Consider the following 13,535-nt stretch of genomic DNA (forward strand, 5'->3'; position numbering starts at 1 on the left):
AGAGCCGAGTCGTGGTCCTCTTAAAATGCCACACCTCGTGTATCCTCCCGAGCCTGTAACCTTTCTCTAAGGCCACTTCGACCTCGATGCTGCACCAGGTCCCTGTGAGCATCCTTTGTTCCTCGGTGTGACTGCAACCACCGGTCTCTTTAAGCAATGCGCATGTTCGACAGAGGGGGAACATCAGCTTACCATCGACTCTATAGGGTAACACTGGAAAGTAAAGCTGCCTTGGCGGATAGATTTCACATTTAACTAGCCCAAAGTATTCCGAAAGGGGCTTAAAGTCTCTATATATGATGGTCGGATGTCCTAAGGGGTATACCTTCATTTTGTTTACAAAGGGGTACAGGCTGGTGAAATCATAGTAGTGTATTTTCTCACCCTCACCCGTGGCCCTGTACAGTTGTATGGCGTTTGTACGGCCTCCGAATAAGGCATCGCGGGGTTCCAGGGGTTCTGGTAAATCACGACTCTGAAGGTAAGAGATGAGTTCGGTGTCGGTTGTTAACATCTCTAACCACTCGTGCTCCCATAGAACCCTCATAGCAAATCCACATTTTTCAACATACTGGGCCTTCATCAGAGTACGTCGGTGTATGTGTTCAAATTTGGCACCCAGAAGTTTGTTAAACTCGTGGGGCTTGTAACACTGAGGGCAGCCGTGGTAGAAACAGCCGTTGTATTCAAAGGCCGTCGGCACACCGTTAATTACAGCGTACCCATCCAGGTAATAGGGCCCCGCCCTGTATTCACCACCCTGCAGGGCGTGTTGAATATGTACGTCTTCCTTCTCAGAGATGTACATGAGCCACCTGATCGAGGGGGTTGAATAACGTTTCTGTTTACCGTTATAGAGGTCTGGCGGCACTAGAGCGATACTTTGAGGTCTTAAAAACATGTGTTTGTAGATGGACATACACATGGATGCCAAAGTGATGTTTTGAAAAGGGTCTATGTATTCGACCTCTTTTATCATTGGAGCCATCTTCGGTTTCAAGACCCGACTTTTCTTTGTCATTTGAGGTTTCTTAGGCTTCAGCATTCTGACTTTCTTAGTCATCACCACCACAGCGTCTCTGAAGAGGTTACACGCTTGGCGCAGGATCATTACATCAGCCTGACAATAAGCTTTCAACTCTGTTTGAAAATGAAACTCTTTTTCACGGTTTTCAGAGTACCATTGTAGAAAGCTCTCTTTCTCGGCGGGCATCATATATTGAACCCCGTAACTGTCAGGAGTTGGCATGGGTCCCACATAATTCTGGTTTGCCCATGTGTTAAAAAAGTGTTGAAAATAGCCCTTACACCCTGGGAAACCAAAGGCTTTTGGCAGCTTGCTCAATTTCATGGGTAGGAAATTCAGAGTGTCTATAAACCTTATTTGTAAATGTCCGACTGTTAACAACATCAGCTTTGAACCCTGAATAATGAGTTCTACTTGCACCTTTTCACGAATCATATTTTGTAAAATAAAGAATGAGTCGTAGGCTTTTGAGTTGTGGGCCAGCATAGTATACCCTTTGAATTTGGTTTGAATGAAAGTGTTAAGGAAATCACCAACGCACGTTCGGCCTTCAAACTCCCAGCTGTCGTCGGAAGTTAGATGGTGTGCGTAAATATAGTTAGGTTGGTGTACACCCGTCTCCTGTGTACACTCTATATCAAACACTATGTAGGCTTCGGTTTTGGTCTGGGGCTGGCCTTTAACCATGTAGCAACGATGGTTGGTACCCGCCGCATAAGACGTATGGCATCGGGGGCATTTCATACCTTTACATTTGTGATCAGATGCCACATACCGACCACACTCAAAACAATCCAATTTAGGGGTGCATTTAACAGCTTTCTTATGGATTGTCAAACAGTCTTGAGAGCGACAAAACAGTTTACAGGTGCGACACCTCACCTTCAGGGCGGTATCTACGACACAACCATCCCTCTGACACATCTTACAGTGCATTTCACACTGATGACGGTCCTTAGTGCTGTATATATGGTCGCAGTGGATGCACACATACTTGACACCCAGAAAACCTTTAAGGTTTAAGATCCCGTAAAAGTGATTTTCGTGGTGAAGCACATATACGGTCTTGTTTCTCACAGGGATGCCTGTTGTAAAGTACTTCCAAGAGCCATTGTGATAAAGAACTTTCACCGTCACAGAGAAATAGTTCTCAAAAAGACCTATATCGCCAAAGCCGACCATACGGTCGGGAGGTATTTCAAGAACCTCATGGGCTTCAGTCGCTCTAGACATGATGACCGCGTCGGTGGTGTTGCGCCCCATCAGCAGACCTACGATGCTGGCCGCCAGACACGTGTTGCTTGCATCGTTGTTAAAGTCGAGCAGCCAACGTTGTTTCTTACCAATTATCTTACTGTATAGCACGCTCTTTAAAGGTCTGGAAACACCCCCCTCACGACCCCGGACAATGAGGGCTATGACTCGGAAAGTGCCATAGGCGACTAGTTCAGTCTTACTCTGTAAAAGCCTCAAAAGGTTTTCTAAAAATCCCACAGCGTCAAACACATCTCGGGACCTCTTTTTGGTGAACAACGGACTGTCAAAACCTTGTCCCTGGAAACGTAGTTGGAAAAAATCATTAGGACCCACATCGCGTAACAACCTTTCTATGAGCGTTTGCACCGCCTGATGTATAGCTAAAACACCCTGATCGGAGGACCTTATCTGGTGAAGGTTAGCAAACCTAAACTCCTCGTAGTGCTCGACGGCATTAAATCTCTCTACATCACGCCTGTAGCTTCTAACGCTCTCTAAATATACTACCTCTGAATCCTCATCTTGAGGTAATTGACTTGCTGGGGAGCTTGTTGCAGTATCGTATTGGGGATTCTGTTCCAATGGGGGCTTAGGGCCCCTTTTAAACACCCGTCTAGCACATATTCTGGCTTTCTTCAGTTTACTTATTAAAAGCCGTCGCTGCTTAGCGCTATTAGCCCATTTTTGTTTTTTACGGGGCCATGCTTTTCGAGGTAGCCGGCCCCCGCCTACTTGAACAGTCTGGGCTGTGCCTAGGGGCTCTGAACTCACGGCGGCCTCTGCTACAGACTCACCCCGAGGGTCATCTATGCGTTCCTTATGACGGAGTGTTGGCTGTTGTTCAGACGTAGCTTGTGAAACGGTGTGACGGTGTTCTATGTACTCTTTACGCCTGAGTAACCGTAAGAAGTGTAGGGACTTTGTCAGTAGTGTTTGTACTTTACCGAGGTATTTTGATGTAAGGGTTCTTTTGTTAAAACCAGAGGCCCTGGCATTCTTCAGGGTGTGTAGCTGCCCTAGTCACGTCTGTATACGCCATATGTCCGATCCCGCTTCCTGACACGTTTGGAGGATTATCCTTTTACAAATGTCAACCCTTTGCAGTATCTTCTGCTGGGTCTCCACCATGACCCTGTCACCACTACCCCCCAACCCCAATTTTAAGGTTGCGGTGTTCGCCTGGCGTTTTAACTTCCTGACAGCCATTTGTATATCCTTTACATACGCGTCTAGTACAGGTTTAGGGTTTACAGAGTCATATTGCGGAGGGGCAGGGATGAATACCGGGTTTGGCTGTATAACATCCTTTAACACCACAGTGTCCTGTCTAACGCCTCCACCACCATCACCCTTCTGTAACTGAGGTCCTGGGGGTATCCTAGAAACAGGATCCCAGTGCGAGCACCCCGGAGCGCTTGGTGAAGGGACCTCGTTAGAGGCCACCTCCATACTCTGATTTGACCAATCATCCCAACCCGTACTGCTATGGGTGTATATAGTTGGGGGGGATACAGGGTTTACACACCCCGAGGGGCTTGTTGGGTCGTATGCACCCTCCGGGGTTGCAGGTGACATGGGGCACGGTGAGTGTAAATGCCTGTCGTAATAATAAAGGGTGCTACCGTCTAAGGCAGTGGCCGTGAGGTTGTCTGGCGTATGTGTAAATGATGGCTGCAAAACCCCAGTGTCTGTGTTAGAGAACCCCCCGGACGCTGCTTCTGACGGTCTAGCAAATGTGTCTACAGAACAGGTCATTGTCTCGGGACACACCATACTGCCGGTATAAGGGGCTCCTAAAGGTTTCCCCTTGTCACCCACATTGTCTCTAAACTCAGACGGCGCTACTACAGAAGGTTCCAGGGTTTGGGTTATGGGGCATTCCTCTACAGACGCCATCCGTTTTATTTTTGAAGCTATAGAGGTCTTCAGAGGGTGGGATGGGTGCTGCGGTGTAACAGGATTGACTAAGGACCCTTCCGGTGCTTCTACTTGTAACGCCTGGACCCCTTGTTTATTCTTAAGATATTTTCTTGAGAGCCGGTTGACTTTAGGGGTTTGGGGTTGTAAAAGAGCTTCTGCAGGTGTCGTTACAAACGGTGGTTCCTTAGAGAGTTCAGTCACCTGCTTAACAACATTTTTTAATGAGAGATCTAAAGGAGTCTTTAGGGGTTCGGGGGTCAGAGGTTTCTTGCTGAGGTCTAAAGGGTCTGCTAGGGACTCCACGACCAACGACTTCTTCTTGAGGTTTAAAGGACCTGATTGGGTTAATGAGTTCAGCTGTTTCTTCGCAGGAGCAGGTTTGCTTGAGATATGCTTCCCTTTTGAGGGCTTGAGAGGGTTCAGATACATAGCGGATGCGTCAGTTCCCCGTCGTATGTGGGTGTAGTATGTGTAGATCTTATTCTGGCGTACACGCCTACTCACACCTTTTGCCGCAGGCCTGGTGTTCAGCACAGTCTTTGTTATATCCGCCAACGTTTTTGTCGCTCTCTCAGCCTTATACGTATCTTCACCACTGTTCTTTTGAACGGCTCCTAGAATGTAACATAAAAAAAATATATATATATTAGAACAATAAGGATCCCGTATAGGATCCCGTATAAGCTGTTTACATTACCCTGCGTAGTACACCTGGTGCTACATTACGGTGGACCCCTTTGTTTGAATACAACCCGAGAGATCGTTTTTCACACTTTTTTTTTTTTTTGTAAAAACACACCTTTTATACGGCTTTTCCCAGCTCCTTTCTTTGTCAGGGGACCGTCTTTAGATGCTGAGGATTTTCTTTTCCCAGGCCTTTCTTTTGGGTGCTGCGACGTCTCTTGCACAAACACGACATCAGGGGACCCTGTATAGGGATAAAATAATCATATTTGTAGTATAAACCAGGCCTTAGCATGCTCCACTGAGGAGCGTTCCTATAGTTCACGTTTGTGTTTTCCCCAGTCTTAGGTCTTTGAAAGAATGAGGGCCTTTATTTTTATTTATTTTTTCTGATTTACCTGTAAGTACAGGGTTATCCGGCACATTCAGAGACATGTCTTGAGACCACCCGCGCCGATGTGCATCCTCAAGAATCTTTTGTAGTTCGGGATCCAGACCTATAAAAACACACATACATGAGAACTACCATTGGACAAGCAGAGCGTCTAAGATACAGGTGTAACAAACTACTCCGAAGTAGACATTTCTAAATACATATACCTGTCTGTAGGGCGTGCATTTCGTCGTCTGTGAGGAATAATTCTGGCAGGTCCTACATCTGGGTTGAATATAAAAACGGCTGTTTTAAAACCACACCTCATAAGCAGGATATTACAGTTACATGTAGCTTAGAAAACCCAAATATACATAACATAGAGACACGCATCCTTACACAGGGTATATGTAATACATTATCTAGGAACATGTTGCAACGTTTATGGGTGGACAACCTGTAGGCATGACATGTCAGACCCCTAGCTAAAAGGGTTGGTTAACGTTTGGGAAAGCATAAAAATCTAAATTGAAAACAAAACCTGCGCATTTATGGCTTTGTACACATTCTTTACAGCCAGCAAATGAAACATCTGGGTATTTGATGCACCCTCAAGGCATCCACTAGACAAAATCATATAGACCTCTCTAAAATGCGTATTAATTACCGGAGTTACCAGGACATTTATTTATTTATTTCATTTTAACCATGAAGCAAAGGAAACAATAATCATGGTATCTGATGCCTTTATACTAAATAACCCCTTAAGCTATGGGCGTCCATTCACGTTTTTAAAATATATATATATATATATATATATATATATATTCATTTATTTATTTATTTTTTGCATGTACTGTTTCTGACAGTGTGTCCTGCTATATGATACAACAAGTACCATTGTCAGGACTATTGCCTTTGTCACGGGCTGTTATTTGCATAAGGTAGGCCTATTGGCTTTGTCAATGGTTGTTAATTGCATAAGGTCAGCCTATAGGCTTTGTCACTGGCTGGTAGTTGCATAAGCTAAATAAGCAGCAGCTCCGGCGTGTATATTGTTTGCTCGTGATACTTGCACATTTGTCACTATTGCCTCATGTAACATAACGTTTGCTTTTGTAACATGCTCACTAGTAATTTATCTTCTCATGTGTCATCACTGTTCATACTGTGAAGCGCTCTGACACCTACGGGTAAAGTCCGCGCTATATAAAAACGCAATTAAATAAAAAAACTATCTGTAAACGCCCTGGGATGGGAAAGGAGGGGGGATGGGGGTGTCACGGTAGCTTCCACCAGGCGTTTACGAAGGCCGAGGCCGCCCCTCCGTGATGTCATCACAGGGGACACCCCTGACGGTGCGGAGGACCCTCGCAAATGCCTCGAAGGAACTCCCGTCGGCCATGACACCGCCGCCGCCAATGGGATCCCCGTGGATGGGGCTCATGAAGCGCCCACCCCACCGCCTCACCAGACCCAGAGCCGGGCCCTTGTTAAGACGGCTCTGGGGCACTTATTTATTTATTTTTGCCTGGTGGGCCGCGAGCACTGCACAACGGCTGCCACAAACCCCAGCGCGCCCTCACGGTACATAAGGGGCTGGGACTCAGGGGCTGCAGCAGCACTCGAACACCACCATCCCACACGGCCTCCACGGGGGGGGGGGGGGGGGGGGTTATGTTTTGTATACTTCGGGACCTCGCGCCCCGCACTGCCCATTGGCCCCGATGCCTCCCCGATGCCCCCCAGAGCAACGCCGTACCCATGCGTGCTCTAGGGGATTCAATATTTAAAAAAAAGGTGTCGCAGCGCCCACGCCTCCAGGCGCCGTCGGAGCCCCAAACAGGCACACACTTACCCCGGAGCTCCGCATGGAGCACAGCGGGCTCCGGGGGCTTAAATTTAAAAAACAACGGAGGCCTCGCGCCCGCGACCCCCAAGGAGCCACATGATTACCCATCCCATGCCTCACAAACCCCCAGAGCTCTGTATGGAGCAGAGGGGGACTCCGGGGTCTTTCGTTTTAAAACAGTGGCGGCCTTGTGCCATCGCCCCCAGGTGTGTCCCCAGCCATGGCCTCACTACCCCCGGCGCTTCGCATGGTGCCCTGCGGGCTCCGGGGCTTCAATTTTTTAAAACAAGTCGGGCCTTGTGCACGCCTCCCCTAGGAGCCGTTGGACACTCACCCCAGGCCTCACAGACTCCGCAGCTCTGTATGGATCAGAGCGGACTCCGGGGTGGGGGGCCTTCTATTTTTTTAAACGGGGCCGCGAGACATCGCCCGTCGTTGTCACACACCCCAGAGCGCTCACGGGACACAAGCGGACTCGGGGACAATTATTTTTATCTCCCGGGGTCTCGAGGCCCACACACCCCACCAGCAACCCTCCAGCCCTTACCAGACCCCCCAGCAGCGCCGGCCGTAAGCGGGCTAAGTGGCCTTTATTATATCTTACGGGGGCTCGAGCCCCCCACAGCCTCAGCAACCCTACAGTGCCTGCCAGAACACCTCCGTGGCCTTGTGGCATTTTGGATTGCACACCTATCGGTCTTGGACAACTATCAACACAGCGCCCATTGGGTGAGTACCTAAACAGTTTTTATTTATATTAAATTGTTTGAGGGGTTTGATTTTGCGGACTCTGGGGCCTCTAAATCAATGGGTAACTATGTAAAAATGCTTCTAGACATTGTTAAAACTTGACATTCCAAACATACTTTACACCCATCATTAAGAACATTAAGCATCCTACCAACACCCTTATTTAACATTAATTAAGACAGCGTAAACACCAGCATACATAGCGTTAAGTATCTTTTTAAAAATACACCATTATTCACATTAAACAACATATCACTGTGTCTTAAACATTATTTAAAACCACATAAACAACGCCCTACATAGCTCCAAAACCCCTTTTAAAATGCAGCTTTGTTCACTTAAATACATTCCCCAACTCATTAAATAACATACGCTTGCATCACTGATCCAGCACCTTATTTACATACCTCCCTTAAACTGTTGCATGCAGCGTCAATCTGTGACAAGTTGCTCTGATCCATTATTCCCTTTAAAGTCCTTGGCTGAGTCTGTACCACGGCAATTCCCCAATACAACGTTCCAGAAGTGTGGTCTCTGTATGTGCTTTGTTCTTGAGATACGTGCTTGTGGGGTTTTATACTTTGAATGGTATGCTAATTATACAAGCCGTCCTTTGGGGAGTGGGCTCCTAATGGGTAATAGTGCATTGGTTTGAGGTTTCATTTCCCAACCCCAGGTCCTTAGAGCTTACCTTTGGGATCATCTTGTACACCGGCCTCTACTGTCATGCACGACGTCTCATATTTTTTTGGGTGGGGGGTTTAGGCGGCAGCAGCCTCTGCACTTAAGGTCATTTCGGTGGTCCTAGGGGTCATCCTTTTGTGTTCAACTTATCCGGAACCATCTGCTAATCAGGACTGGCACCTTTTTAGGGCTGCCTGACCCTTGACCCTACATATGTGGCTAATTACATTTCAGGACTTTAAGATGCTTCCTTGTTTGACCCTTTTGCAGTTCCATCTGTGTTTAATTACTTTTCACAAACTCTTCTTTTAAAACTCCCCTCTGAGCTGTGTCACCAAGGGGCTGGGGGCTGTCTGCCTGCGTTTTTCACAAATCCCCACTGCAGTGACATTCATGGCCCGGCTCTCTCTTTTTTTTGTCATGTCTTGAACAAACCCTGGCATGCCCCTCCTAGACACAGGCAGTTTTGCGTACACTGTCATGTCACCAAATTTACACTACCCTAACCATATGCTGCTTTTAAACCTAACACCAGCTTCAACACATGCTCACCCTCTGACACAAACCCGTGCAACATACTTGTATTTCAACGGGCTTGATGCCTGTCACTTTTAAGGACAAGCAGCTGGCACTTTCAAGGACTCGCAGACCTGTCACTTTTGCAGCCACATGTCACTTTTAAGGACACACACACACACGTCACTTTTGCAGACACACCAACGGGCTTGATGCCTGTCACTTTTAAGGACAAGCAGCTGGCACTTTCAAGGACTCGCAGACCTGTCACTTTTGCAGCCACACGTCACTTTTAAGGACACACACACACACGTCACTTTTGCAGACACACATGTCACTTTTAAGGACACAGCGAGGGGCGGGGGCAACAAAAGGGGGACCTGTCACTTTTAAGGACACGCATGATGAACGATGGTATCAGAATATACTACTCCACACCCATAAAGATATTCACTCACCCAAACAACTTTTATAACATGTAGTTTTAACTTCATATACCTACTGAATCAACTATTCACATATCTTTGGGCAGTCAACCCCCCCCCCACCCAACCACACACACATTCACTCTCCCATACAAATACTCAGTTAACTAATCAATAAATAATATAGACTTTCACGTAGCTAGTAACCAACTGGTGCAGCAGTATACACAACAACTGACAAAGTGATACAGATGTTCACACAGTTTAGTCACTATCCAATATATTTAGTGAGACACTATAAATTAGTCAAGTAAACAGTCAATCACACTGCTACTAAATCCTCCATCCAGATATTTATATTTATATATCCACTCATTCTTCAATGCAAATTGCTATATATATATATATAATACATATTTAAATAACGAACCAAACCACATTCACTGGATGATTTCATCAGTGATGTCATTTGAGATCTCACGCGCCCGCAATCCACTACTGATGATGTTACATATTACATCATTCATGACATCACTGACCATGTCATGAATGATGTAATATGTAACATCATCAGTAGTGGATTGCGGGCGCGTGAGATGTAGTTAGTACAACTAACTATATCGGAGGAATTTCAATGGTTTTGTTCGAGTGAAATGTCCAGCTAACTATAACACCCCTAAAACCTATGGTTTTTTCAGTGAATTTCTAAGGTTTTTTAAATGCTAATTCCTAACTATATCAGGTCAGGTCAGGTTAGGTATTTTCAGTAAATATATATATATATATATATATATATATATATATATATATATATATATATATATATATATATATATATATATATATATATATATATATATATATATATATATATATATATATATATATATACTGGGAGGCTGAGTCCGTTCAGCATTGGACAACAGCTGCAGACAATAAAGGCGGGGCCTGGAATACTCCAATCATTTGGAATACCGCATGACATTTTAAAGAGGGAGCGAGCGTAACCCAAGGCAGGAAAGGCATCTGAGGAAGGCAAGACCAAACGCCGAAATGCATTATGCCCAAAATCTGCGATAAATAAATGATTACCTGGTACCCCCGCTGTGTCCTTTGGTCTTTTCGTCAGGAAGGACTCTATTTTCATACAAATTCCACGAGCTGAGCCTTAGCGCGTGCAAAACAGAGGACCCGTCTCGCAAGTGGCCGACAACAAGTAAAGGCAATGTGGCAGGATACACCAAAGGATTGGTAGTTGGAAGACCCACCTTGGGAGCATGACTGACAAGGACCGCTGCAATTTGCAGTCCGTGATTGCACGGGGACGCTGGATCGCGGTATCACATCGTCACGGCCTGGTTTGTAATTGCTCCGGAGGTCGAGGCGTTGGGGACCCGAGGTGGCCATTTGCATCTTTATTACTGGGACTCTCGTGGCTCAAATTAGCCGTCTCCCTCTTTTTGTTAAGGCTTAATAGGGTGCATTGAAGCACTACTCCACATTTTGGACTGCAGTTGCAATGCATGCTGGGAGGCTGAGCCCGTTCAGCATTGGACAACAGCTGCAGACTATAAAGGCGGGGCCTGGAATACTCCAATCATTTGGAATACCGCATGACATTTTAAAGAGGGAGCGAGCGTAACCCAAGGCAGGAAAGGCATCTGAGGAAGGCATGACCAAACGCCGAAATGCATTATGCCCAAAATCTGCGATAAATAAATGATTACCTGGTACCCCCGCTGTGTCCTTTGGTCTTTTCGTCAGGAAGGACTCTTCTTTCATATATATATATATATATATATATATATATATATATATATATATATATATATATATATATATATATATATATATATATATATATATATATATATATATATCCAAAAACAAGGTAGCCCCTTGAGCTGCACTCGAACCAGAGAGAAGGTTACCAGCCTTTAATCACGGTATGGACGAGAAGGTTCGCCAGTATAATGAACAGCCTTTCCTTCGCCTGACGCGTTTCGATGGAATTTTACCATCTCTTCAGAGGCTTTAAGGAAAGGAACGCGCTTGGCGGGCAACTACTTCCGATAGTAATGTCACGCCCCTTATACGTGTTTCCAGTGTCTTATGGGAATCGTAGTGCCACAATTATCACCAACCTTAATAACGGTGCGCTAATTCCTGTTAAATGCAGCCCAAACGTGAGCCCCAGCTTGCCTGCCAGTCCTTGATCCGAACACTCTGTTCCACCTAGAGAGTGGTGAATACACTCCCGTGGCCCCCTGGGAATCGTGGGGTGGTGCAGCTCGGCAGATGGGCGTCCGCCTCAAAATCCAAAAACAAGGTAGCCCCTTGAGCTGCACTCGAACCAGAGAGAAGGTTACCAGCCTTTAATCACGGTATGTTTTTGGATTTTGAGGCGGACGCCCATCTGCCGAGCTGCACCACCCCACGATTCCCAGGGGGCCACGGGAGTGTATTCACCACTCTCTAGGTGGAACAGAGTGTTCGGATCAAGGACTGGCAGGCAAGCTGGGGCTCACGTTAGGGCTGCATTTAACAGGAATTAGCGCACCGTTATTAAGGTTGGTGATAATTGTGGCACTACGATTCCCATAAGACACTGGAAACACGTATAAGGGGCGTGACATTACTATCGGAAGTAGTTGCCCGCCAAGCGCGTTCCTTTCCTTAAAGCCTCTAAAGAGATGGTGAAATTCCATCTAAACGCGTCAGGCGAAGGAAAGGCTGTTCATTATACTGGCGAACCTTCTCGTCCATACCGTGATTAAAGGCTGGTAACCTTCTCTCTGGTTCGAGTGCAGCTCAAGGGGCTACCTTGTTTTTGGATATATATATATATATATATATATATATATATATATATTACCTACTGGCGGTCGCCAGTAGGTAGTTATAGTTAGGACCCTGTTTCCATAGGAAATCCGCAACATTCTATTTGGAATAACGTTGGCGCCGGTCGACGAATCCTCGCGAAATTTTCAAAATAGGTGGGGCGCTACGCTCCGCTCCTACCCTGAAAGTCTCGGGGGGATTCGTGAAGCAGGGGCCGAGAAAAAAGGGGGGTCCCAAAACGCGTTTTCCCCATGCATTTTTCCATAGGACCTTTAGACACAGCTACAGCCCGAACGGCTGAACAGAATTACTTGAAATTTGGCAGAGAGGTAGCCATAAGGTCAAGGAAGTGCCTTTTGCAGGTCTGGTGTAAATCTGTTCAGTATTTCCTGAGAAAATAGCATTTAAAAGCATATATATATGTGGGCGGAGCCTAACCACACATCTCATCCTGAGATCTGATTGGCTGTCAGCACTTCATCCAAGAAGTGTTGGCAGCCATCTTGGGACCAATATACATGATAGCACCTCATTAAAAAGCATTGCAGTTAATAGAAGGTTTTAAGACTTTAGTTACATTATAAATCATTTGTTGATGGTACCATACTCATTTTAGGAATTGTGGTATGTTCTAAGGTGATTTCACCATGTGAAAAAGCCTTCTGCTGGGATATCATGATTGAGAGAAAAATATTTTCTCATGCTTTTACCACAGAGGTTTGGAAGGTGATCTATAGGCTAAACTGAGAGCTTATTTTCTGTAAATTCACATTATCTTTCTCAGTCATGTGAGAATGAAGTCTGACATTCTCAGTAAAACATGTACATCCAACAAGGGCAGAGACTGTCAGTTGATTCCTTTGTGTTCTACTGCAGCTTCCCAGAGTGTTCCAAAGAACTACTAGAGCGCTAACAGTCCTACTTATGATAAACGTATGGCACACCTGAAGCCATCTTGCTTGGATTAAAGTGGTAACTCTTAAAACATTTAATTTAAAAAGGAACAAAATGAGGGGGTTCATTTTTCCATAAAAAGTATGATTAGTGCTGCAGAAAGAAAAATTAGGGCACATTTTGAGTGACTTCTCAAATCCTCTTCTATTTCATTAAAAAATTCTGACATGCAGACTGAAACATGCACTTTCAATACCAGCAGCAGTTTTCCCTGGTGAGCAGTAGCTTTACTACAGTGATCTAATGAGCAAA

Source organism: Triturus cristatus, chromosome 5_2 (assembly GCF_964204655.1).
Source record: "Triturus cristatus chromosome 5_2, aTriCri1.1, whole genome shotgun sequence".
NCBI classification, from domain to species: Eukaryota; Metazoa; Chordata; class Amphibia; order Caudata; family Salamandridae; genus Triturus; species Triturus cristatus.